Source organism: Bactrocera dorsalis, chromosome 2 (genome assembly GCF_023373825.1).
Source record: "Bactrocera dorsalis isolate Fly_Bdor chromosome 2, ASM2337382v1, whole genome shotgun sequence".
Lineage (NCBI taxonomy): Eukaryota > Metazoa > Arthropoda > Insecta > Diptera > Tephritidae > Bactrocera > Bactrocera dorsalis.
The window spans coordinates 63,202,114-63,228,025 of record NC_064304.1 but is presented as its reverse complement, the minus strand read 5'-3'; the positions used below and the strand labels follow the sequence as shown (position 1 = coordinate 63,228,025).

The 25,912-nt window shown below is 37.3% G+C and overlaps 1 protein-coding gene and 1 long non-coding RNA gene across 13 annotated transcripts in view; one reads left to right on the top strand and one right to left on the bottom strand.

The window, feature by feature from the left end:
- The window catches only part of LOC115065890 (LINE-1 retrotransposable element ORF2 protein), a 247,603-nt gene that overhangs the window by 63,301 nt on the left and 158,390 nt on the right, over positions 1-25,912 (top strand). For 5 of the 12 annotated variants that reach the window (XM_049450145.1, XM_049450143.1, XM_049450142.1 and 2 more), the window contains exon 1: positions 24,559-25,886. The exons of 1 other annotated variant lie outside the window; for it this stretch is intronic. The gene's annotated coding sequence lies outside the window, so the exon portion shown is untranslated. Of the gene's footprint in view, positions 1-24,557; positions 25,887-25,912 lie in introns of those variants that run through there. 6 more of the 12 variants (XM_049450140.1, XM_049450138.1, XM_049450135.1 and 3 more) reach the window with 3 other exon arrangements.
- Positions 38-2,674, bottom strand: LOC125776789 (uncharacterized). The gene is made up of 5 exons (XR_007421954.1): positions 2,585-2,674; positions 2,474-2,530; positions 1,140-1,325; positions 1,014-1,081; positions 38-943 (listed from the first exon to the last, which is right to left on the bottom strand). It is a non-coding gene; the product is annotated as an uncharacterized LOC125776789 (long non-coding RNA).

Below are 25,912 nucleotides of genomic sequence, written 5' to 3'. Positions count from 1 at the left end.
TCCCTTAATTTTAGAAAATATTCACTTACATTGTAGTGCTTAATGTTGATTTCCTGGTGGTACAGACTCCTGTAGCTCTCCTTTACCCCGAAGTTCCGGATGAGTTCCCCCTTTATGTCGTCCCACATCGGTGTGCTTCCTAAAGGTCGGACTACGTTCAGAGCGTCTCCATTTATTTTCGTTAGTATGTAGCGTTGAATAACAAATTCCTTTAACGATGGGTTATCGTTAAAGAGACGGAGTATGGCATCCACTTCTCTTATAAATGAGGATAGGTCGTAACCATCACTTCCGTTGAATGGCCTTATTCTCGAAGCTTCCTTCAGGAGCTCGGAGCTGTTAATAGTTGCCATGGTGATGTTCGAATTTTCTTCTTTTTTTTATAAAAACTGTTTTAAGGCCTCGGCAACGCCTTATTTTTTATTTTTAAAATCGATTTTGTTTTTTTTTCTCTTTTTTTATGTGTGGATTTTCTTCGGAAAATCCGAGCGACCCGTTTGACCAATCTTAAGATTATGTTAGACGTTTACCGACTGCGCCAATTACGAAACAATTTTAGACGACCGGCTCTTTAGAGTGGCAGTATAAATGTGTCTCTTTATTTCAAAGATTTTCTTGCTTTTATAGTTTTACAAAAATACTTATCTTCTAATTTACAAAAATTCATTTTTGTGGGAAAATTCCACAGTGCTGCTTATCCTTTATTGCTATCATGTGGCTGCATTTGCATTTAATATTTATTTAAGATCAGTGTTTCTTCTCATATCTTAATTTTACATATCTTCTGGTTTTCTTAAATAAATGTATCTTCTTATCTACCAGACTATCTTCCACCATCTGTGTTACCGGTGATGCGACTAATTGAAGGGTGCGTCTTTGCTGCTATGACGCGGCATTCGCGCAATAATTTACTTTGTGCCTGCACCTCGGCCTTTTCTGGCATCTAGAAAATTAAAATATAGATAAAAATTAGCTTCTGTTTTAATTTGGTAATGTAATATTGCGTTACTTACTTTGTCTGTTAGGGACTTTTCAATGGTAGTGAGACGGGTCTCAATGGCATCCAGCTTCTGGATTATATCTGAAAAACATAAATGTATTTTTATAAAGCAAATATTAATATATTTATATATTAATACATTATACGTGCATGGCCGCCAGACGCAAACGAGATTGTAAGATATTTTTTTAAACACTTTATCTGTAAAAAAATATTATTAAAAAAATAATAATATTTATTTTGAATACAACGTCTATGGGGGCCCAACGGTTGTGAGCATTCCTCTTCGGAATCCATTTTTTCCACGAGGTCATCGAAATTCATTCTATGAAAAATCATAAAAAAGGTGATGAATGAGTGGAACTAAAAGAATTTATCATCTATATGTATGAAAAAATACTTATATATAAAATACTTATTTAATATCTCACCTTCTTAAAACTACCTCATTTTCTGAAACTTTACCTACAAGTTAGCCTAAATCTGCGGAGTATATAAATATTTTAAAAAAATTAAAATGTAAATATTCTTTTTTGAAAAGACACTCCTCATTTGCCTGAAGCAAGCTTGAAAAACTTTACTTTTAATTTTAATTTAATTTGTAGTATCTTGCTTTGGAGCAAAAATGTGTATCTGTATTAGGGTGTCCGTTATTTCTAAAATTTATTTTTGAGTCTGCAGCGCCCTCAAAATTTATTGTAAATGCCCTAAAAAAAATTATGAAACTTATATGAGCTCTTAATAATGATTATAACCCGTGCCGCAACGACGATTTATTTCCCATTTAAATAACATGGGGTTTTCGTACTTTTTGCAATTAGTTTTTTCTTTGCGAAACCAATTGATTCATTGCTGCGGCACCAAATTATTTTTGTAGGAAATTGAAAGTTCTACAAAAAGTTTTTCAGCAATTTTTCATTGTTTTTATTTTAAACAATTTTAGATATTCTACATACGAACAGATATCTTGGACGAACAAATGAACATTTTTAGTTATAGAGGAGGTTCTCCAGTTCAAGAATATACTATATATAGTTATACTCGCGGGAATATTCGAGATATTTGCGCTTAAAGCTGAAAATTACCATTACGATTTAAAATTAATTTTACACTTATATTTTGCATTTTTATGTCCACTAGCACTTCACTAATTCGTGCGAATTTATTTTTCATATTTAACTTATTGTTCAACTATATTTTTTTAACATCAACCAAAGCATTGCAATAATGATCTGAAGAATCTCCTCTATCCGACCATACCCATTTCATTCCCGAAATCCTGGGACGGTATTCTAAAGTTGACACAATTAGAATTGTAACCGCCCAATTCGTTTCAATTTAGATTTTAAATTTTTTACATTTATATTTGTATGTACATATATTGCATATTTAATTCAAATAGTTATTATAGACTGTGTAATAACTATTTGAATTAAATATGCACTATTTAACTTTAATAATTTTAAAACTTACTCCCTTATTTGTTTGTTATACGCAATATTTGAATTCTCCAAATGCCACAAATGATTTCTGTAATATTAAAATTTTTAATTATATACACAACATTCAATTCACAATGCTTACTTTTTTCTCCTTGTTAAGCTTGTTCGTTTTCTCTATATAAAAGAAATTAATAATATATATATACATACTTATAATAGAAATTAATTATAAAATATCGAAGTATCAAGTCACGAACCTACCTCTTTAAAATCCAAAATAGGTATGCTCGATGAACATCGATGTTCGATGATCATCGATGTTGAAAGCAAAAACATCGATGTTGCCATACGAAAAATATCGCAACATCGATGTTAACGGAATCAATCATCGATGTCAACTTACGGCCTCACGCACCACACGGACGTCCACCAAACCAATGCAACTTAGGAAACAAATTATGCCTTCTATGAACGCAGCCACAAATCAAATTTTTTAGTTGTGAACTTCACAAACTGATTTGTGGCTGCGTTCACAATGTGAACGCGTCATTCCGGTCGTTCCCTTCATTCGTTCGTTCTTCGTGATTCGTCTTGCACATTTACGCTCACTCCCACTTCTATTTGTTTGTTAATAAAAAATTGTGTTGTGCGTACCTATTTAAATTTACTGATTTGTTCGTATTCTACTGGTGTTGTGCATATATATATATTACATGGAATACAACAATATGTAAGTTTTTAATGATTGAATTCTATCTAAATATTGAATTCATCTGTTTGCATTTTGCGCATGCTAAAGGAAATTATTCTTTTTAAGGTTATAAATGCATATAAATTATAAATGAATAGAATTAAAAATGCCGCCAAAAAGTCGCTTCTGGGAATTTTTTGAAAAACTTGAAAATAACGAAGCCAAATTAATCTAAAATTTTTAAATTGAATTTCAGCTTTTTATATTTTTACTAGCTGACCCCGCAGCCGTTGTCCTGCGCGAAATTATGTGTTTTGAAATGAAAAGACAAAAATTCATATCTTATTGATAATCATTTATTTGCTATTTGTCTACATTTTTCTTCAATGTAACGCAGCTTGATAAAAAAATTTTTTTTGTTTCTGTTTCAGTGCGTAAATGTACAGAGAAGATGGTTTTCCAACTCTTGAGCACGCCACGTATATCTGGCCGTGTGAAAAACATAGCATTTCCAAATGTATGCCACCCACTATGCGACTATTCTGTTGATCGTCATTTTAAATTCAATTTTCACTGGAAACGGAATACTTTTGAACCGAATTGGCAAATCGTTAGAACTCAAAAGAAATCCATAGAATCAAGCATTCTGTCCCTTATATTTGATAGGTGCATCACAATCAGATTGCGATGATGCGGTGGCATACCAGGCCTCTCCAAAGAATTTACAAATTCCACTGGTAATTCACGGTGTCGTCTTCATTGTCAGACGATCGATCGATTTGTATGATTGCAAGTCTCCTGGAATTTGACTTTGAATTTTCCAGTTTAAGTCAACAACATAGGTATTTGTGGCAGCTAAAATTGCTCGTACACTCAAGGAATCGTACTTACGACAGTTTGGCCAATGTTCATATAAACATTCGTGATGAGTCCATCTTTCGTGAATTGATAAACGGCATATGGGATTGATATCAGACCATGGGAAGTATCAATCAGTATTGACCCATTTCCAATTCTTAGCGTATGCAATGTAAAATGTCTTCGGCAATGTAATTTTTGGTCGTATCCCATAACGCGGATTTGAAGGCTGATCATCGCGAAATGTGTGTGAACTTCAGTGGCATTCGTTTTTCGGGTGGATTGTGTAAGTTCATTCTAATGCATTAGTTGAGAACACACCTGGATGTCCATCTACTGGATGACCCTGCTTCCTGCGTAACAATTTCTTCGATGATGCATCCCATGTATAATATCAACGTATTTCGAATAGGGCAATGTTCTCGCAAACGGATCACTGACGGAAGTTGAGAAAAAACTCGCTAATGTTAATTTTGTTGCTGGTGGTGTTTCTGTTGACTGTACTGTATTCTCTGGGTTGAAATAGACTCTTTGGTCATTCCCCAAATTAACTTCGAGACGCACAACAGTCGGAAAACGTTCATGAATTTCAAAAGAAATATCCTACAAAGCACTTTATTTCAGTTCACGTATCGACCGTGTCGTTTGAAACCAATAACCGCCATGTTGCTTCCTATGGTGACGTATTTACAAACGTATTTTATCGATTACACCAAACTGCAATACGCAACATTCACATGACTTTTGAATGTGAATTAGACAATAGTGGCGAATATGGTACGACCCATGTGTTGTCAACTTTGATGTGTTGTTAACTTCGATATTTACGCCGATAGAGTGGATATCCATCATTTCCAGCTTGTGTTTCAGAAAAGCACATGGGTAATGTTTCGCGCATTTATTGTCAGGCATACAAACCGAAGTGTGATTGTGGTGTCTGCAAGGTCCATGAACCATGTTGGTTTTCATCACTTCATATAATACTGGATCTTTCTCTGCATCATTAATTTCCGCAGAAATGAGTTCATCAATTTGATCTGGTGTGACAACCATCCACCATCCAAAGAATATGTACTTGCGACAAACCTCTCTTTTGCCACTCAACAGAGTACATTTAGCATCTAACAGTACCACATATATGTACCTACCCTACTCCAAGATAAACTCCATGAAACATCGTAACTGTTGTTTGAAAAGTCGTGCTGTGACATCGTGACGATCGCTTGCTTATTGACCGCGATCCATAATTCCGCACGTATGTCACCGCATCCTGGGAGTACTTCTTGCCTTGCCTTGCCTTTGGCTGCCATACTTTGATGAACCGATATTAGGGCGACCTCTTCGTGGCTTCGTAACAAATTTCAATCTGCAATTGACCTCTTTGTGTGAAACGCACGTAAAGTTTTTACTGAATAATTTTTCTTTTGAATAGCCGGAATAAAAAAGCAAGCCACCGAAATTGAACTATTCAAATAATTTACAAATCAAAATATTGAAAAACAAAACAAACAAAAATTGAAAAAAAATGTTTATGGAAAAAAGATACTTTTTGGAATTACCCTAAAAAAAAAGTATTCTCCTTGTTTGGGAGGAGACCTATCCGAATTGGTGGTAATCACCGAAATCGGTCCAGGCGTTCTCTAGTTATAAGCGTAGTAACTAACATCACTTTCTTTTATAGATATTAAGCGATGTGATAAAAACTTGATCCACAGATGTCGCCTTTTTCTTTGGCATCGTTTTGTTTAATACATGTTTACGCCAATTTAAGGTTTGAATATTGGATACTGCGATGGTAGCGCCATCCATCGGTCAAACATTCCAAATTTAAAAATTGATTAAAAATTAAAAAATAATTTAAAAAACATTTTCCAGTGGACCAAATTGTAAATATAAACCATTCCCGAATCTCCTTGAACGTACACACAAAATTTCATCAAAATCGGTCCATCCGTTTAGGAGCAATTCCAAGGCAAACACACGGTCAGAAGATTTATATATATAAAGATAAGATATTTGACAATCATATACTTACTTCCCCATTAAACTGTGAAATTTAATATTTTATTTTTAAAGTTGTAATAACATTTATTTATAATTTGTACTTCATGTTGTTAAAGATATGAATAAATAAATTCATTTAAAATGAAATATGCGTTACGATTATTTAAAAATACAAGTATAACATCGAGAAAAACGTTTAAAATAAGTCGTAAATGTGCTATGCACACTGGCTGTGGCTTAATAAATTTCGAATTTATAGATTGTGTTTTATTTCTTTGTCAATTATTAATGTAAAAATTATCGATGGATCCAACATCGATGGATCCAACATCGATGTTCGGTTTTTGATAAATATCGAACATCGATGTTGAGCTTTCGATTATGACATCGATGTCAACATCGATGTTTTTTGAATATCGATCATCCCTAATCCAAAATAAACTGCGCTTTTTGATTTCTTCTTCTTAAAAAATTGGGCATTCGTCTTTCCTATTCTAGCAAGTTAACATTACAATATGTTTACAATGTCGATAGTTTTTCTCTATCTTACTTACGCATGTAACAGTGTTAGTGAACAGTTGAAAAATTTTCAATGGGTTTGTGCAATCTGTTACCTCCGTCTTGCAAGGTTATCGGGATGAAACTTAACGCACATGTTTCTAGGCAAAAAAGTAAGGCGGAGTTTGCAGATGGTCGTAACCGAACTACTGCCACGCTCACAAATTGCCATGAACAGAAAATTTATAAACTGTCATAATTAAGCACTTGAGTAAGCTATTGAAGCAAGGATCACCTGTAAGCCCTGCGCTCTAATAAGTTTAATTTAAAATTTTCCTTAACCACTAAAGCTGTGACAACCAAATTCACCTAGCGCAAATATTGCAAGAACTCCTACCGACATTGTGAAAATGAGTGAAATGGGATGATAACTTCGCTAACTCTCCATGTAACGATACTGTCAAAAACCACTAAAAGCGCAATGAATCAATCACTAAATGCACCAGAAAAAATGTTGCTTCCGAGATGATTTTATGAGAGCTAGTTTGTAAATTGGACGCAATTATTGTTTCTAAACGTCGACGTATGCTCCCAACTCGATTCTTAGTTTTATTCCCGGATATGTTGACCCACTAAGTCAAGTTTTTTTGCCGTATTTTGAATAAATTCGATGTTTTTGAATACGGTTTAGCAAAAAGTTCCAGATATTTTTAATAGAATAAATGTCTGGTGATTGATCCATAACAACCATTCATGTACAAGATAAGTTGTGTGTTTTGGGTCGTTATCCTGTGGTAAATAGAAATGGCTGCTATTAACATCCGATTTAAGGACACTTAAAATTGAAATTATTTTGGTGAAATGTTCAGAAATATGTGTTTATCCATTTTTGAAATGTATAAAAAAATAATGCCTCAAACAGTAAGGAATGTGTTGAAGAGTGCTGATTATTATAGACGAATCGCACGTTGTAAGCCATACCTAAGTAAGGTTAATAAAAAGAAGAAGTCGGCGTTTGCTAAACAATATTTAAACAAACCGTATTGGTTTTGGGAAAACATTGTGTTCACCGACGAATCAAAATTTAATATATCTGGTTCGAATAGATCACGAAAAGTGTGGAGAAAGATCAATGATCAGTCGCAAGAAAAAAATGTATTGCCAATGATAGAGCATTGTGGGGGTAATCATATTGTTACGAATTTACTCTTGCTAGTTTACTTTGCTAGGTTCGTATCTCTGGATTGACGAATAAAACCAAAAACTGTTTAATTAAATTCAACAACTCTTTATTTTACAACTCGTCTACACTATAACAGTTTACTCTTAGCACTGGATGATTACGTTGGCGCTGCCACGGCTTATATAGCCACGCACTTCTCGCTGATGCCGACGTGTCCTTCTAGAATATTGCGTCTGGAAATTACCAGAACATAATGCTATACGGCGCCAGACGCAAGCAGACAGTCGCGGCGCCAGACTCAGCAATTGTTTAACTAGACAAGCAGACAGTGCGGCGCCAGATGTCTATTGTTTCGGCAAGCAGACAGCTTGGCGCCAGATGTCTACAACAAGACAAATGCTATTCCATATACCTACAGCTATTGTTCATAATCAGGGATGCATATAGTAATACAAATACAACTTAATACTACTTTTGTAACACTGCCCTCCACTAAAGCCTAATCGTCCCGATTAGGCACAAATCCTCTTGAACCAAATGGGGCGAGCCTCTCCAAATGTACTACTTTCATTTTACATCGTGCTTTTCCATTTCTTTGTATGCGGTATATCACGTCATTAAGTCGTTTCATCACCATATAGGGTCCTTCCCAGGCTGTCTGCAGTTTCGGGGACAAGCCTTTCTTTCGAAGTGGATTGTACAACAGGACCAGATCACCTTCTTCAAAACCTTTTGAATTTGCCGCTTGATCGAACCGGTCCTTCATCTTATTGCTCATCAGATGCGTATGCTGTCTTACCATTAGATGCAATTCATTCATTTCTTCCTTTAAGGCAGAACAATAATCTCCATCATTTCTTACAGCTGTAGGATTCGTTCCAAACTTAAGATCAGCAGGGAGTCGCAGATCAGATCCGAAAATAATCTTTGCTGGCGTGTAACCAGTTGTCTCGTCCTTCGCTGAACGATACGCCAGCAGGAACATCTGGATGCACTTGTCCCAAATCCGTTGGTCTTTATGAACGATTTTCCGCAGATGTTCTTCGAGCGTTCGGTTGAATCTCTCTACCATCCCATCTGATTGTGGGTGTAATGCTGTTGTTCGTGTCTTGTGGATGCCCAATAATGTACAGACTTCTTGGAAAATGGAAGATTCGAAATTCCTGCCTTGATCTGAGTGTATTTCGACGGGCACTCCGAACCTTGTTATCCAATTTTCTACAAACGCTTCGGCTACTGTCTTCGCTTCCTGGTTTGGTAAGGCATATACTTCTGGCCATTTACTGAAATAGTCCATGACAACCAGTAGATATTTGTTTCCGGCCGTACTGGTTGGGAACAGACCTGCAACATCCATTGCGACTCGTTCAAATGGTGATCCCACGTTGTACTGTTGTAGCCTACCGCGACTTTTGGCTTTAGGACCTTTAGCTGCCATGCACTCTACGCAATTACTTATCCATTCTGCTATGGAATCTCGACAACCGATCCAGTAGAACCGTTGTTTAATCTTCTCTATAGTTTTTGTAATTCCAAGGTGCCCTCCACTAGGTCCATTGTGATATTCTTTCAACACTTTCGGGATCATGGACTTCGGTACTATGATCAGCAGACGAGACTGTTTGCCATCTTCGCTTTCCCAGGTACGATGACGGTATCCATTAACGAGGTTTATGCTGTTCCATTGGGCCCAATATGCTTTTGCCGTTGGACTCTCGTTACTTATTTGTTCCTTTGGTGGTCGTACCCCATTTTCTTTGGCTATTATCAGCTTTGCAAGATCAGGGTCCTCCAGCTGATTGATTCTGATGTGGTGAGGAGTCCAATCGTCTTCAGGTTCTATATTCAGTAATCGCACGTCGATTATACCTTCTTTTCTCTCTGATTTGGAGCAATGTTTACGTTCGGGTGGACAAGGGCGACGCGATAATGCATCCGCATTTTTGTGGTGAATCCTCTTTCGGTGTTCTGTTGGTTGGTTCCGTTTTGATGGGTTTACCTTTATATTGCAATTTCGGTCAAAGTGACCCGCTTTTCCACAGTTGAAACATCTGCCTGTTGTATTTACTCGCTGTGCAGCAATTGTCTTCAGAGTCTTCAATATTTCTTCCATCAGCGCTGGTTGTTCCATTTCAACTCTTTGTACTTTGTGTGCTGGTTTACATAGTAGCGAAGCTGTTTCCTGTGTGAGAGCGTGCGAAACCGTTTCAGCAAACGTTCTTTTTGGCAATGCATATGTGGCGCGTTTGGTGTCCACATCACGAATTCCATTTATGAAACATTGAATTTTTACCCTCTCAATGTAATCCACAGGTGCATCTGCATTTGCCAAATGAGCCAGTCGTTCTATTTCAGTTGCGAACTCTTGCAATGACTCGTTCATTTTCTGACCCCTATTTTGCAGTTCGATCTGGTATATTTGTTTCCGGTGCTCACTACCATATCGCCTTTCTATCGCACTCATCAATGCCTCATAGTTGTCCCGTTCACAGTCTGGAATAGTCTGAAGGATTTCTGCCGCAGGCCCTTTCAATGATACAAACAAGGACGCCACTTTGTCCGCTGCATTCCAGTTATTGGCCATTGCTGTCTTTTCAAACTGAAGTTTGAAAATTTGAAATGGAATACTTCCATCGAATGTGGGTGCCTTCAATCTTTGATTATTTGTTGATGGTGCAGGGCCATGTAGTTGCAGTTCTCGCACACGATTACTTAACTGAAGAACTTCAGATTTTAAATTTTCTTCGTCATTTTTTAAAGTGCTTAATTCATCTTCAAATTTTGAAAATTTCTCTTGCACTTGTGTATTATTTTCTGTAATCTGTTGTGCCAAACGCTTTTCTAACTGCGTATTATTTTCAGTCTTTTGTTGTGTAAGGCAAGACTCTAACTGTGATGTATTTTCAGCTATTTGCGTTATTTGCTGTGCCAGACGATTTTCTATTTGCACTGCATTTTCTGTTATTTGTGATATATTTTCAGCTATTATTTGCTTAAAAGCCACTAACAGCATGTTCATGTCTGCACTTGATGATGTTCGTTGTTCTTCTACTTTTTCTTCTACCTTTGTAGAAGTTTCTGGCCCATCAAATTCGAACTCGTCCACATTAATTCCATCCGCTTCCATTGCTTCACGTAATCGTGCCTGCAGATCCGCCTTTTGCCCGCTTATCGGCAATTTACGCTCCTCCAGTTCCTTTTTCAATTGCTGAATTCTCAATTCTCCGAATTTAACCATCTTGAATTTGGATTATTTGACAATCCCACTTCTGACACCAATTGTTACGATTTTACTCTTGCTAGTTTACTTTGTTAGGTTCGTATATCTGGATTGACAAATAAAATCAACACTGTTTAATTTAATTCAACAACTCTTTATTTCACAACTCGTCTACACTGTAGCAGTTTACTCTTAGCGCTGATTGATTACGTTGGCGCTGCCACGGCTTATATAGCCACGCACTTCTCGCTGATGCCGACGTGTCCTTCTAGAATATTGCGTCTGGAAATTACCAGAACATAATGCTATACGGCGCCAGACGCAAGCAGACAGTTGCGGCGCCAGACTCAGCAATTGTTTAACTAGACAAGCAGACAGTGCGGCGCCAGATGTCTATTGTTTCGACAAGCAGACAGCCGTGGCGCCAGATGTCTACAACAAGACAAATGCTATTCCATATACCTACAGCTATTGTTCATAATCAGGGATGCATATAGTAATACAAATACAACTTAATACTACTTTTGTAACAATATGGTTTGCGAGTGTATGGTTGCATCTAGATTTGGACATTTGGATTTTATTAGTGAAAACATGGATAAGCATATGTATCTGAATATTTTACGAAAAAAATGTAAATTTTAAGTGTGCTTAAATCGGCTGTTAATAGCAGCAAAATCAATTTCCAACAGGATACCGACCCAAAATACACTTTGTATCTTGTACGTGCAGAGTTGTTATGGAAATAAGAATAACTCCATTGGTCTCGCAATCATTAGGCATTAATCCTATTCAAAATATCTGGAACTTTTTGGAAAACCGTATTCGAAAACATCGAATTTCTTCAAAATAAGGCAAAAAAACTGGATCATTGATTTAGTGGGTCAAAATATCCGGAAATAAAACTAGAAATACGTACGCATACGTCGACGTCTAGAGACAATATAGAAACAAAATGTAGGCCAAAAACTGGTAAAACTATTGTAATTACTTTTGATTTATATAAATAATCATTGGTGGAAACGTAAACTTTTTTGATATGAATTAGGCGCATTTTAAGCTTTAGCATTAATTTTTTTTATTTGTGTAAAAAATTTATTTGTGTTTTTTTTATGTGTAAAAAATTTATTTGTGTAAAAGAAAGCCGGAAGCGTAAAGGAGAAGCGACCATTTTTTTAGAGACAAAACACTATAACTCATGTTCTACACAATATAAAGTTCTATCTGTTTATTGGCCGTGTAGAAAAAATTTTAAAATGAGATGACTTCCTTCAACTATTAAATTATTTTCTTGAATAAAACCAGCATTAGCTTCTTTTTATACATTACAATATCAAACTAAATAATTTTGGCTGTTATGGAAGATCAAACAAATGAGGATAATCATACAAATGTTTATGTACGTAGGTATGGCAATACGGATCTTCGCATTGGCAGATCAACTGAATTTTTTTGTTTTGTATATAATACATATATAGTTACATTTAGGCAAAAAAATGGACATCGAACATCATCAATTTTTTACATACATACATAGCTCGCGCTCCAATGGTGAAATCATTCTCTGAAAATGTTGGCAGTCATCCATGCATTCTTAGAGTTCCGATAGTCTACCGGGATGTCATAAGCCTTAAAAGAGCCCGGCTTCTTGGCATGCCCAATTATTAACGGTTTGACTTTATGCTGACCAGTTGCATTTGTACATGCAAGAAAAGTAATTCTGGCCTTTTCTGCTTTTCTTCCCGGAGCTGTTTTTTCTGTTTGACTGACATACGTTCTATCAGGAAGCATTTTCCAAAACAAGCCGATCTCGTCTGCGTTATATACTTGGTCCTCGCAAAGCTTCAATTCTAAAATAATGTTTCTGAGTTTATGCTTAAAGGGATCAGTTGCCTGGATATCCGATGAAAGTTTCTCGCCACACACTTTTAAAAGTCGGATTCCAAAGCGAGTTTTAAATCCAGATAACCAACCGGGGCTGGCATGAAAGCTACATTCTTTTTCCTTAAAGTCAGCGTGCGGCTTCATTGCTTTTTTCTTAAGCATTTCCCCAGTAACTGGACAATTTTTGTTTTGTTGAGCTATAAACCACTTGTATAACATCTTCTCCATGCGGGGATACTCTCCTTTTCTAAGAGCCTTCCGCTTAGATGCTCCGACTGCCTGGTGGGATATAATACAACGAGCATTTTTGAAGTTATACTTCTTATACGACGCCGGAAAAGGTTGCGATAGATTCTGGTTGCGCAACCTTCCATATAAAAGTAACGCAAAGTTGCGCAACCTCGCTCCATCCATATGAATGTAACGCAACCTTGTCTGCATAACCAAATCATACTTAAGTCAATGCAATCTAAGTGTCAATGGTGGTGTTGGTGGTAAGCGCCTAGACTGTGACGATGTGAACACTGGTTCGAATCTCAACAGGATTTACTTTTAATTTTTTTTTTTTTAATTTTTTGCTTTTTAACATCGTATACTATACTAATAAATATTTTTCTTACTAATAGAAATTAAATTTATCACAGCAATATTATGTATATGTATATACATATTATGTATATGTATATTGCTGTGATAAATTTATTGCGAAAGCAAATGTTCTACAAATGTATATGTATATTCTATACTTAAACAAAACTATTAGAACCATCGTATGTTTCTTGCATGCATAACCAAATCATACTTAAGTCAACGCAACCTAAGTGTCAATGGTGGTGCTGGTGGTAAGCGCCTAGACTGTCACGATGTGAACACTGGTTCGAATCTCAACAGAATTTATTTTTAAATTTTTGCTTTTTAACATCGTATACTATACTAATAAATATTTTTTTTTTCTTACTAATAGAAAATAAATTTATCACAGCAATATACATATACATAATATGTATATACATATACATAATATTGCTGTGATAAATTTAATTTCTATTAGTAAGCAAAAAATTAAAAATAAATTCTGTTGAGATTGTAGCCCGTGGTTTAAAAGGAGGGAAAACAGTACAATATTATCGTGAATACCGAGCACGAAAGAAAGCAGAGCGGGAAAAGGAGAGATTGGAAATGATAGCTGGCAGCCAACCGAGGAAGAGGAAAACAGCTGAGGAATATCAGAGAGCGCGTAAAAAGATTCAACGTCTGCTGTTTCATCAATCTCTGCGGGAGCATCTATAACTAGTGATGAATCAACGATCGTCAATTCACCGATAACTGCTGAGCTTTCAACGCGTGTTGATGGATTACAAAAGATATATGGTTACGCTGCATATTCCCTTCCGCAACGAAGAGACAGAACTTCTTTCCGAATTAAAATTCCTTCATTTAGACTTTGCTTTATAAAAAGTGCATAATAAAATTATAAAATGTGAATTTAAGTTTTCTTTCATAAAAAATGTTATGCATTTCTGAACACCGCTAAGAAGTATAACTTCTTCCACTCAGAAGCGCTTTGCACCCTACAAGAGACAAATAAAGACTGGCACCCAATACATAGCAGCAGCTTTTCCAGTAAAAACATAAAATGAGCAATTTCGGGGAATACCCGACTTTATTTCTGTTTAGGTTTTTTTTTTTTAACAGTTTATGCTTGCCGTTGCGTTTAAAACTCTGTTCACTATTTCAAGTTTTCGATAGTACTCAATGTAAATTTTTAGGCGTTCACTGTATCGAGGTGTTCGTTATACCGGGGGTTCACTATACACAGACTCCACTGTACTTGTCCATAAACACACGCGGCCAATACCATAGATAACTTGATGCGAGACTCCTTGGTTCGAGAGAGAGCTGTCAAAACTCGCATTTTTTATAACATTTGCCAATGATGCCACTGCTGGAAAATATTAGCTTGGGCATTTTATAAAGAACTTTTGGATATTCTGCAGTTTCCACACTACCACTGAAGTATGCAAAAAGCGCGTTACCGATATTATTTTTGGGTGCTGGGTTCCCCAGTAGGCCTATATCACCCATATACATATATAAATAAATACAAATATATACATACATAAGCAAAATTGTATGTACTTATAGTAACAATTTAAAATAAATACAAAAAAATTGAAATTTCTCAAGCGTTTTTGAGAATTAAAATTATTCCGGGATGCGTGTTGTTCAATTTTTTTTAAATGTTCACCTGAAACTTCACCAATTGCCTGTACCGGACACTTGATTTGCGGAGAATTGCGACGGCGAGATAGCGAAAAAAAGAAAAACGCGTGCGGATTCAATAGCGGTCTAATTACAATTAAAATCTTTATTCCAGTTAATATTTTACTTATCCCAAAACTTAAGCTAACGGGATAAAACAGTTGGAATGTTAGTATGTAAGTATGTACAAAAAAGAGGTAAGTACAATTCATTTCGTTAACTTATTGTAGTAGATTAAGGTGAGTATATTTAACGTTATTAGGGAAAACTTTATAATTCAAATACAAAATATATTTCAAAAAAGTAATCAATTTTAATTTCATGTTTTATTTTCATTTTAGGTTGAACAGGTTTAGCTTGACGCAACACCGGCCATCTTGACAGGATCAGGATCCTTCAGCATCCATGGGCAGTAATGCGAGTTTGTGAATCGGGCGCTTAATGGTGACCGCCTTGGTTGCCACGTCTGCCACTCGTACCTTGCCGTCTTGGCCTTCGACGGTTGCGACGACGCGTCCGATTACCCACTGCTGCGGCAACGTGCCGTCTTCGTGAACGAGGACGAGATCGCCTGGCTGCAGGTTGCGTTTGCGGTGCAGCCATTTGTTGCGTTCCTGAAGGATCGTCATGTAGGTTTTGGACCACTGTCGCCAAAACTGTTGCTTGAGACAGCAAACAAGTTGCCATCTCTCGCAGCAACGAATTGGGTCCGTTGGCACTTGTGCTGGTGGCAGTGCTCTCAGAGGGCAGCCGATTAGAAGGTGCGCTGGAGTTAGTGCTTCTCCGTCGTTGGGGTCCTGTCCCAACGGTGCTAGGGGACGAGAGTTCAAAATGGCCTCCACTTCGGCCAGTAGGGTTGATAGCTCCTCCGTCGTGAGTAGAGCGTTGCCGATGCTTGGCGCACTTCACGGCCGCCTCCCATAATCCGCCGAAGTGCGGAGCCCTGGGTGGTATAAAGCCGAAGCTGAATCCTTCTTCGACTGCGAACCCCATTAGTTCTGGGGCTTGCGCTAGGAACGCCTCCTTTAGCTCGCGCAGCTTGCGGTCGGCGCCGACAAAGTTGGTTGCGTTGTCGCTGAATACTTTCTGTGGCATCCCTCGGCGACCAATGAACCTTTTTAGGGCGAAAATAAATGAATTAGAAGATAGGTCCGAAACTAATTCTAAATGTACTGCTTTTGAAGTGAAGCAAACGAAAACTGCTATATAAGTCTTTACGGGTGGTCGACCACGTATTTTTAACGTTGTATATATGGGACCACAAAAATCTACGCCACATATCAGAAAGGGTCGTAAAGCTCGAAGTCTTTCAACTGGAAAATTTCCCATTATTTGGGTTTGCAACTTCGGCTTGTAATGAAAGCAGTGTGTACAGTTTCTTACGGTTCTACTGCAAGCTTCTCTGGCATTAATTAGCCATATGCGTTCTCGAAGAAGCGCAACCAACGCTTTTGCCCCAGCATGGTGATTTCGAAAGTGCAGGAACCGTAAATAAGTGATAACGAAATGCGAATTTTTATTCAGTAATAATGGGAATTTGGCATCGTATGGGAGAGGTGCATTTAATAGGCGACCTCCTACTCGGATTAATTTAAAGAAAAGCGACACATCCGAGTACTCATGCAAGAACGGTTTGAGTTTTTGCAAGTTTGCGGATAGCGTCGTGCCTTTAGGCAGTTTTTGGATTTCACTCGCAAACTCAGAATGTTGAATCACCTGAACAATTTTCAAAAAACTCAAGTTTTATTCGTCTGCCGTCAGAGCTCTTCCCACAGTAGGCATTTTTGGTCGTCTGATCCATCGTAATAAATATGCGACCACACGAAGCAACTTTTGATGAGAAGAGAATTTATCAATCAGCTCCAATATAGTGTTATTTTTCATATTTGCAGAAAATGTGACAGCGTGTTTCTTCTTCTCTAAGGCTTCGTTTCCTGGGGAGAGCTGGAAGTGAGCGTTAATTGGCCATAAAGCTAGGAGGAACTGTGGAACCATATAGAATTATTCAATTCGTCCACGTTACAACCCCGAGACACTCGATCCGCAGGATTTTGTTTCGTTGGCACATGTCGCCACTGTACATTGTCAGTCAATTCTTGGATTTCGGACACTCTATTTGCAACAAAGGTTTGTAATGAAGATGGATGCGTTTTTAACCAGTGCAATACAATTTCAGAGTCTGTCCAAAATGTAATTTTCTCGAATGGTCGACTCAACATTGGTGCAACTCGTGACCATAATTTGGCAAGAAGATGTGCTGCCGAGAGCTCGAGACGCGGAAGAGACTTGGTCTTCAGCGGAGCCACTCTAGACTTTGCAGTAAGCAGCATACATTTGACACCACTAGTAGATTGGCTTCGTATGTATATGCAGCATCCGTACGCTCTTATTGAAGCGTCGGAGAAGCCATGGATTTGGCATGCAGCAGTCGACTCTAGGTTTACATACCGAGGAATGCTAATTGACGAGAGCTGCAGTAGGTTGGCTTTGAAATTCTGACAGCTAGTGTTGAGGCGCAATGGAATCGACTCATCCCAATCTAGCTTTTGAATCCAAAGCTCTTGCAATAAGATTTTTGCTTTGGTAACTAGTGGGGCTAATAATCCAAGAGGATCGAAAAGGCGAACGGAGACTGACAATATGTTCCGTTTAGTGGCTCGCAGATCATTAAAGTTGGCATCCAAAAGAAATCGAAACAAATCCTCTATCGGCAACCAGTATGTTTTGGTCGAATTTTTGTCATTGAAACTTAATGACTTTTCAGTGCAATCACTGTCGAAAAATTTAGGGTGGTTCGAAAACCACTGTGCTAAAGTGAATTCTGACGAGTTTAATATTTTAATTACTTCACTTCTTATAAGATCTAGAGACTCAAAATTTTCATGTCATGGCCAATGAACCGAGTGGGTATTTAGTTGTATTGGCATCACTGAGCATTTGTGTTGCGAGAAATGGAGCATGCGCAGTGCCGTATGTTACTGTGTTAGGACGAAAAATTTGAATTTGCTCAGAAGGATGCTCTCTCCACACAATAAGCTGACAATTTCTGTCTTCTTCGTGCACCATTATTTGGTGGTACATTTTAGTAATGTCCGCCGTTAAAGCGTACTTGTGTAAACGAAAACGAAGAAGAGTTGAGTACAATTCTTCTTGGATGGTTGGGCCTACCATCAAAAGTTCATTCAATGAAATTTGAGATGAAGTACGACTCGAAGCGTCAAAAACAACACGTAATTTAGTTGTTGTGTTTTCGGGTCTTAAAACGCATTGATGCGGAATGAAATAGTGTGGCTCACTCGGGATCTTATTGTTTGTTGGGCTCATGTGACCCAGCGCCTGTATTCATTCATAAAGTCCAGATACATTTTACGAAGTTCTGGATCTTTCAACGTTCTTCTCTCCAGGGCCTGAAACCGCTGAACTGCGGTTTCATAAGAGTGACCGAGTAACTTACGGTCAGCTTTAAATGACATTCTGACTTGAAGCCGTCCTGAAGGCAAGACTTGAGTTGTTTTCACGAAAAATTTTTCACACACTTTTTGCTCTTGTGTGAATTTGATGCTATTTGTTTCTGAAGGTAATTCTTCTAAAGCCCAGAACTTTTGGACCACCGAATTAATTGAAGTTAAGTCATCTTCAGATTGGCATAATGTGCTAGTTGCAGAAGGAGGAGGACTTAGATTGCTGGCATATTTGCCAGACACAACCCACCCTAAAAGGGTTTTCTGTAGCGTTGGTTGATTAGGGCCACTTTTAATTTGGCCAACCGCTAACAAATCGAAAAAGGTTTCTGCACCCAATAAAATATCAATCTTTTTTGATTTATGGAATTCTGAATCCGCTAATTTAATATTGTGCGGAATTTTCCAGCCATTAACATTTATGTTATGGTCTGGATGGTTAGTCGAAATGCAACGCATTATCTAGAATTCTGCCGAAAATTCGTAATTATTTACCCGTAACTTAACAAACGCGCTTAGTTTTGTCCCCACTTTCGTTGGCGACGAATCCGCAACTTTTGTGCCAAGTCCTCTGTCATAGAGTTGACCTGGGAGCCTGAATCCAGTAACGCTCTCGCAGGTAGGTATTCACCATAACTGGTCCTCACTTGAATAACAGCTGTCGCCAACATTACCCGATCCGGCATACTCGCTGTATGCATAGCATGTGTAGTTGATGGTTGCGGATGAGATGCAGCGGGGAAGGAAACCGGGTACTGGTGCGGCAATGTGTGATGCGATCGATTGCATACACGACATCGATCCGCTCTGCACTTCGATACCGTATGCCCCTTACGCAAACAATTTATGCATAAGGGCACCGATTTCACAAACTCGAACCTCTGTTGTACAGGAAGCGCCTTGAAAGTGGGGCAGACAGTTAAATGGTGCTCCTTTGACTTGCATTTTTGACAAGTCGGCTGCTTTGCATCTGCAGCAACTAAAGCAGATTTTGACCTGTCCATGTGTTGTTGCTTCATGTGGCTCATGCTGGTTGTGGATCCGGATTTCGTCCTCGAACAGGATGCTCCTTCCGCTGCTAACTGCTTCCATAATAGCAAGAGATCGTAGTCAAGTTGCTCTTCCCACTTGGATCGGGTGGCAGAGTCAACCTTTGTCATAACTATATGTATTATAATGGCGTTTGTTATTTGCTTCTATCGCCCAGAGATAGCAAAGAGTCATAAACAGCAGACACTTCATCAATCATTGATCGCAATGAAGGCGCGGATGGCTTTGGGATGGTTGGAAGCGCAAAAAGTTTAGATATTGTGTTGAAAAATATCAAGCATTTGTTATCATAGACCTTTTTGAGGCTTGCCAACGCTTTCGGGTAATTTTCATCCGACATCTGAAACGCTTTAACTGTTCCCAGAGCCTCTCCAGATAGAAAATTTACCAAATGGTTAAATTTTTCTATATCTGGGATATTTGGATCATTATGAACCAAGTTCTCAAACAAACTCATAAAATTTTTAAATTCTGTATATTCTCCCTTGAATTTCGGCAAATTCATTCCGCCTTGAGCTGTGAGAAGCTGCGAAAGATGTTTCGGCAATTGACGTTCGATTTTTGGCTAAAATATTTTTAATTATTGATTTCGTTTCAACAATTATGTCCTCTAACTCCCCTCGGGCCATGTCGTCTTCATCAATCTTTTCAATTTTAGATTGGCATTTCATTAATTTTTCGCTATGCGAATTTAGTATGTCGAGTCGACATTCCAACTCAATTGGATCTGACGACATAGTTTTTTCTAAAAAGCCCGTCTTTATTCGCAAAATACTATTTTTTGCCACCGTCCTTTGACGCTTTAATGACTTTAAGTCGATTAGCTCCTTACTTGGAGAAAGGTTGGCGATAGTTGGCTTTGGCTTGCTCATTTAGCGTGTTGAAATGAAATTTCCGAAAAAAAAGACTACAAGGGTTGGCAACAGATATATTAAGAATCGATAACGAAAAGGAAAATATATATATATTGATTCACAAATATACGAAAGCCAAACCAATAGCAATAAACGTTGGCAACAAATATATTTGGAACCGGTTACGAAAACGAAAAAAAAAATAATATCGATTCCCAAGTATACGAAAGCCAAACCGATGAGTTATGCAAAATGAGCACTAGCACAGTCGAAAATTTAACGCGAAAAAATATTGTCCAAGAATTAAATTTGCGAAAACATGAAATTTTGAAATTATGCGATTTACAAAAAGGTCGCACCTTAATGTAGGCAAATCCGCAATCCCAAAATCCCTTCACATTCACTTCAATATACGTATATAATACGCATATGTATAATACGAGTATATAATATATGTAGAAAACGATAAATAAGCGTGTAATGTGAAAAGGGAGAGCCAAAAACTGAAAGTGTGCGTTTGCAGTTTTATTGTTATTGTTTTTTGATTGCACTACTTTCAATAATTCGCACTCGTTACCTGGTGCGTCGGCTGTTTGCCGGCGCTTACGTCCCTCTGGCACAGGATACAGCGGCAGCTCATTCCCACGATGACTTAAGCACCAGCAGATAGACGGCAGCAACGAAGTTATACCAGCAGCGGAGTAATGGCAGCAGCGGAGCGACGACAGCAGCAACAGATTGACGGCAGCAGCAGATTGAAGGCAGCGACGTGAAGGCAGCGGCGGAGCGACAACAGCAGCAGCGAGGTGATGGCAACAGCAACAGATTGACGGTAGCAGCAGATTGAAGGCAGCGACGTGATGGCAGTAGCGGGGTTGTAACAGCAGCAGCGGAGCGACGATGGCAGCAGCGACAGGATGAGAGCAGCAATGTGATTTCAACGGATAGCGGTGGAAACGGTTGTCTTTTTTACCGGCACTTTGGGTTCTACCGGTTTTTCAGTCTTGCGGCACTTTAAGCAAACGGTTTTTTTTTCTTGTTTGAAACTGTAACGTAATTAAATTTAAAGATTTTCTTTTTATTTGCGCCCTTGCTCTGTACTCAAGTACCACCTTTTATTTTAATTCTTAGTTTGGTGAATTTCTCACTTTACATTTTGTATACGTATACGCACACACTCCACAATACTTCCCTTTTCCTCTTTTTGATTTTTTTTTACACTGAGGTATGTATACGGGTAAGTATTTCAGCACTGCATTTTACACTGTAAGTATGTAAATACATATGTATATTATTTTTTACAGATCATTGTATTTATTCTTTTTAATCCTTTTTATATTTTTTTTTTTTGTTATTTTTTGTTTTATAATTCGTTTTTTTTTTCACCTTTACTGAACCGTGAACACTGAGTCTCCGAAAACCGAACACCGAAAGGGGTACACTTGGCAATTGGTTGCGAAAAAGAAATCTTTGTAGTACGAGTAATTATTTCACTGAGTGTAAATTTTGATAAACATTTTTTTTGCTTAAACACGCATTTGTCCCTGCTCGGGCGTCATGAAATTTCTCAAGCGTTTTTGAGAATTAAAATTATTCCGGGATGCGTGTTGTTCAATATTTTTTAAATGTTCACCTGAAACTTTGCCTGTACCGGACACTTGATTTGCGGAGAATTGCGACGGCGAGATAGCGAAAAAAAGAAAAACGCGTGCGGATTCAATAGCGGTCTAATTACAATTAAAATTTTTATTCCAGTTAATATTTTACTTATCCTAAAACTTAAGCTAACGGGATAAAACAGTTGGAATGTTAGTATGTAAGTATGTACAAAAAAGAGGTAAGTACAATTCATTTCGTTAACTTATTGTAATAGATTAGGGTGAGTATATTTAACGTTATTAGGGTAAGTACAATAAAAGGAAAACTTTATAATTCAAATACAAAATATATTTCAAAAAAGTAATTAATTTTAATTTCATGTTTTATTTTCATTTTAGGTTGAACATATACAAGTCGCTTGACGCAACAAAAATAAATAAAGTCATATCATAATTCACATGAAAACAATAATTCATAACAATAAGCAAGAAGATAAATATTTCAAAATGAAACATACTTAATCAAAAAATAAGCAAAAGACTTATTTTCATCACATATTATCACAAGTATACAATATTTAAATGGTTATTTAATACAAAAGAATTTCACAGTAATTCTCTGTGTCTAAATATAAAACTAAAAATACTCAGTTTAAAAACAGAAGTACAAAAATTTTTGAAAGGCAATCTGCACCCAGTCTCCAATACAAAATTTAATACATAATTAAGAATATATTTATATTTAGAGGCAAAAAAAGAATCAAGGGTTTAAATTTCGAGAAAATATAAAAAAAATGATACAGTTTTGCCAGCCTATCCTACAGATGAGAAACACAAAGAATTTTAGTTCTAAAATTGGGCCTAGTAAGATCTCTAGAATATTCTCGTCCTGACAAAAAAAGTTAAACAACATTTGAGTCACAGTTGTTGCAGCAGGGAAAAGGTCTGACGTGCTTCATTCTATCGAATAAAATTGGGCCTACTCCTATCCTGTGAAAGGTGGATTCAAATTCTCTATTAAAAATATCTTTTAACTCCTTAGTATAGTCTAAAAATCTCTGGGGTGGTTTAATTAAATTATACCTGTCAATTTGTCTTTGCTGAATGAAATAAAAATCAGTTGAAACCTCTTCTTCTCCTAAATAAGGTAATGGTTGGGTACATGTGTATGTCTTAAAAACTTTTAAATAAAGATAACCGCAAAAGTATGCATATGCATTTGCTTTAAGAAAATCTACTTCTACATCCTCTAATTCTGACTGATGGTCTAACCTTAAATTCGTGTTCTGGTCGAGGTAAGCCCTGAAATTCTTGCCAATATAATTGGACTAAATTATCATTGCACACACTTTGGAGAATTTGGTTTGATAAATCTGGAGAAAAATGATCGTTCTGAGCTACCGGTTCGCAGTTTCCATTTATAACCATGCTTGCATATCGCAATCCCCATGACTTCCTAAACAAATTACAGAACATGTAAGGTGTTATCCTTACACTTCTGCCACCCCCTCTCTCCTGACAAAGCCGTCTCGTCTGTAGGTGAGTGAAGCCTGCGTGTGACAAAAAGCGCCACAAACGTTCCAAACTAGATATGTTTGTTTTACAACCATTTATATAATTAAAATTATTGGTTATGTCAGACCCTGCTTCATCTTTTATCCTAATTGTTTTCAAGTTTCAAAATTCCGACTGTTAAATAGGTCAAATAACTTATTTATAAACAAAATATATTCCGCGGTATTGCAAAAAGTAGGAGATGGGGAAGTCAAACGCCCTGCACTATAAACTGCGGGCATACCGGAAGCGACAGTATCGCTGAAAACTTGGATAGCTAGTTTAACACTCATTTTCTGAAAATTTTTGGGAAAAAGGTGCGCATCAGTAAGCTTGGGTGCACACCGGACAGGATTTTGGGAGTCTTTATTGTAAAAATGTACAATAGTAGTACGGACTAGCTAACTAGGCGCGATTTAAAACTAACTCTAAACAATTCCTAACCCTCTTTATAAGATGAGGACAATTATTGAAAAAGTATACTTCCTTACCATTTACCTGAAAATAGGGACGCGCTTCAGAAGCTCCTAACACTCGAGTTAAATTGAGAAAATTCGACCCTGATCACAAACAAATGGCAAGGTATGAGACCCATATTCTGCAATTGGGTAATGGCCTGAAAAATATATTTTTTGGCAACATCACCTTTACAGGAACCATGGACAATGAAATAAGTTATTGGATGGGTCCAAGGCTCACCACCGATACCTTTAACCAAAATAGTCATTGCACTGGTACCTATTCTACAAGTTCGATTTTCATCGCCATAATCTTCTAATCCTACAATTTTATCATACTTTGGCAAGTACTGCATATGACTCTTCAGAGCCATTTTATCACATAAAATGGATACAAATTTTTGTTGAGTTGTAAGTCCCCGGCTTCTCAACTCTAAACACTTGAGAGTACTGTTATTATAACCTGGGTCACGAGGCCATTCTGAAACGAACTCATCAAGTGTTCTCTCTTCGGGAAATCTAAGGAGAGACTTTAGGTGTCTATAAGGTAAGGGAGACAGAAATTATACACCTAAAACTAAGGTTTTGAAATAACTGTCGTATCTACGACCTTTAGGGTGCCTATTATTATTTTTTAAACTATTTTCTACTATGGCTCTAATCTGTGGGGGAAGCCGGCTACATAAATGCATAGTAGAATATAACCCCTCTTCCATGTCTTTTAATTGTTTTTTTTTTTTTTAATTTGCATATTTCAGCGAAAGGTCTGACAACTGGTACAGCAAGTACCTAATCTTTCTATCTTTTTCTTCTAATCTAGCCTTCAACTTTTTATTCTCCTCAACCAGTTTGTGGTCTTTATTAGTTAAAGCTGTCAGACTCAAATTTGTTCGACTCCCCCAGTCTACAAAGTTTCATCTTCAAATGATGTTATTAAACTAATGTCTTGATCCGCATGATCAAAGACACTATCCCTCATTTCTATTTGAGCCTCTTCTGCCATAGATGCGAGCAAATTTAGATCGCTCGTATCCTGATACTGAAGCGCGTTCTCTTCCACCAATTGTAGGCAAAAATCCTCTGCTCACATTTCTATCGGAGAATTGGGAGCCACAATTTGGTGACCTTGATGACCAAAAAGATGACTAGTATCTACATCATGCCTTCCATCTAATAATATTTTATAATATACTAGCTGACCCGGCGAACTTCGCCCAGCCCAATTTTTATTTTTTTTTGGAAGTCATAGACTCGTATAACTTTACCACAAATAATATAAACTTCAAACAACGCATTTTCATTTAATGTTTTTAATGTTTGTAGCGCCATCTACTGTAACATACCGCACTCAATACCGCTCTTAGCGCCACCAACTGGTGGATAGCTCTTTGCTAATAATAAGCAAATAATATAAAAATAACAATAAATAAATAATGCGACTATAAGGAGAGTTTTAAACTATCCTATCTTTCAAGTTGGACCAAACTGCACACAGTGTTAAAAATTTCATTAAAATCGGTTCAGTAGTTTAAGAGTCCATCGCAAACAAACAATGTGACACGTGATTTTTATATATTAAGATAGTAAAACTAATAAGAATTAAGTAAAATTAGTTTCAAACCTAAAGCAAAGAAATTACTATAATAACACATCGTGTCTACTATTATTTATTCATTTTACTGCTATTATTCTGGCATCCCGCCTTTTTGGCTAACTGCTGGTTAACGGCACCCTGATTGTGTTTTGTTGCCAGCTCTGCCAGCTGACAAGCGAGAGAACAAGAAAAGAAATTCTGAATAAGTTATCTATGCCAATACATCGACCTGCAATGGCGCTCCAATGTGCTATCGTGACTGCACTTCAATTTTGGTACATTTCAATTATTTTTCAACTAT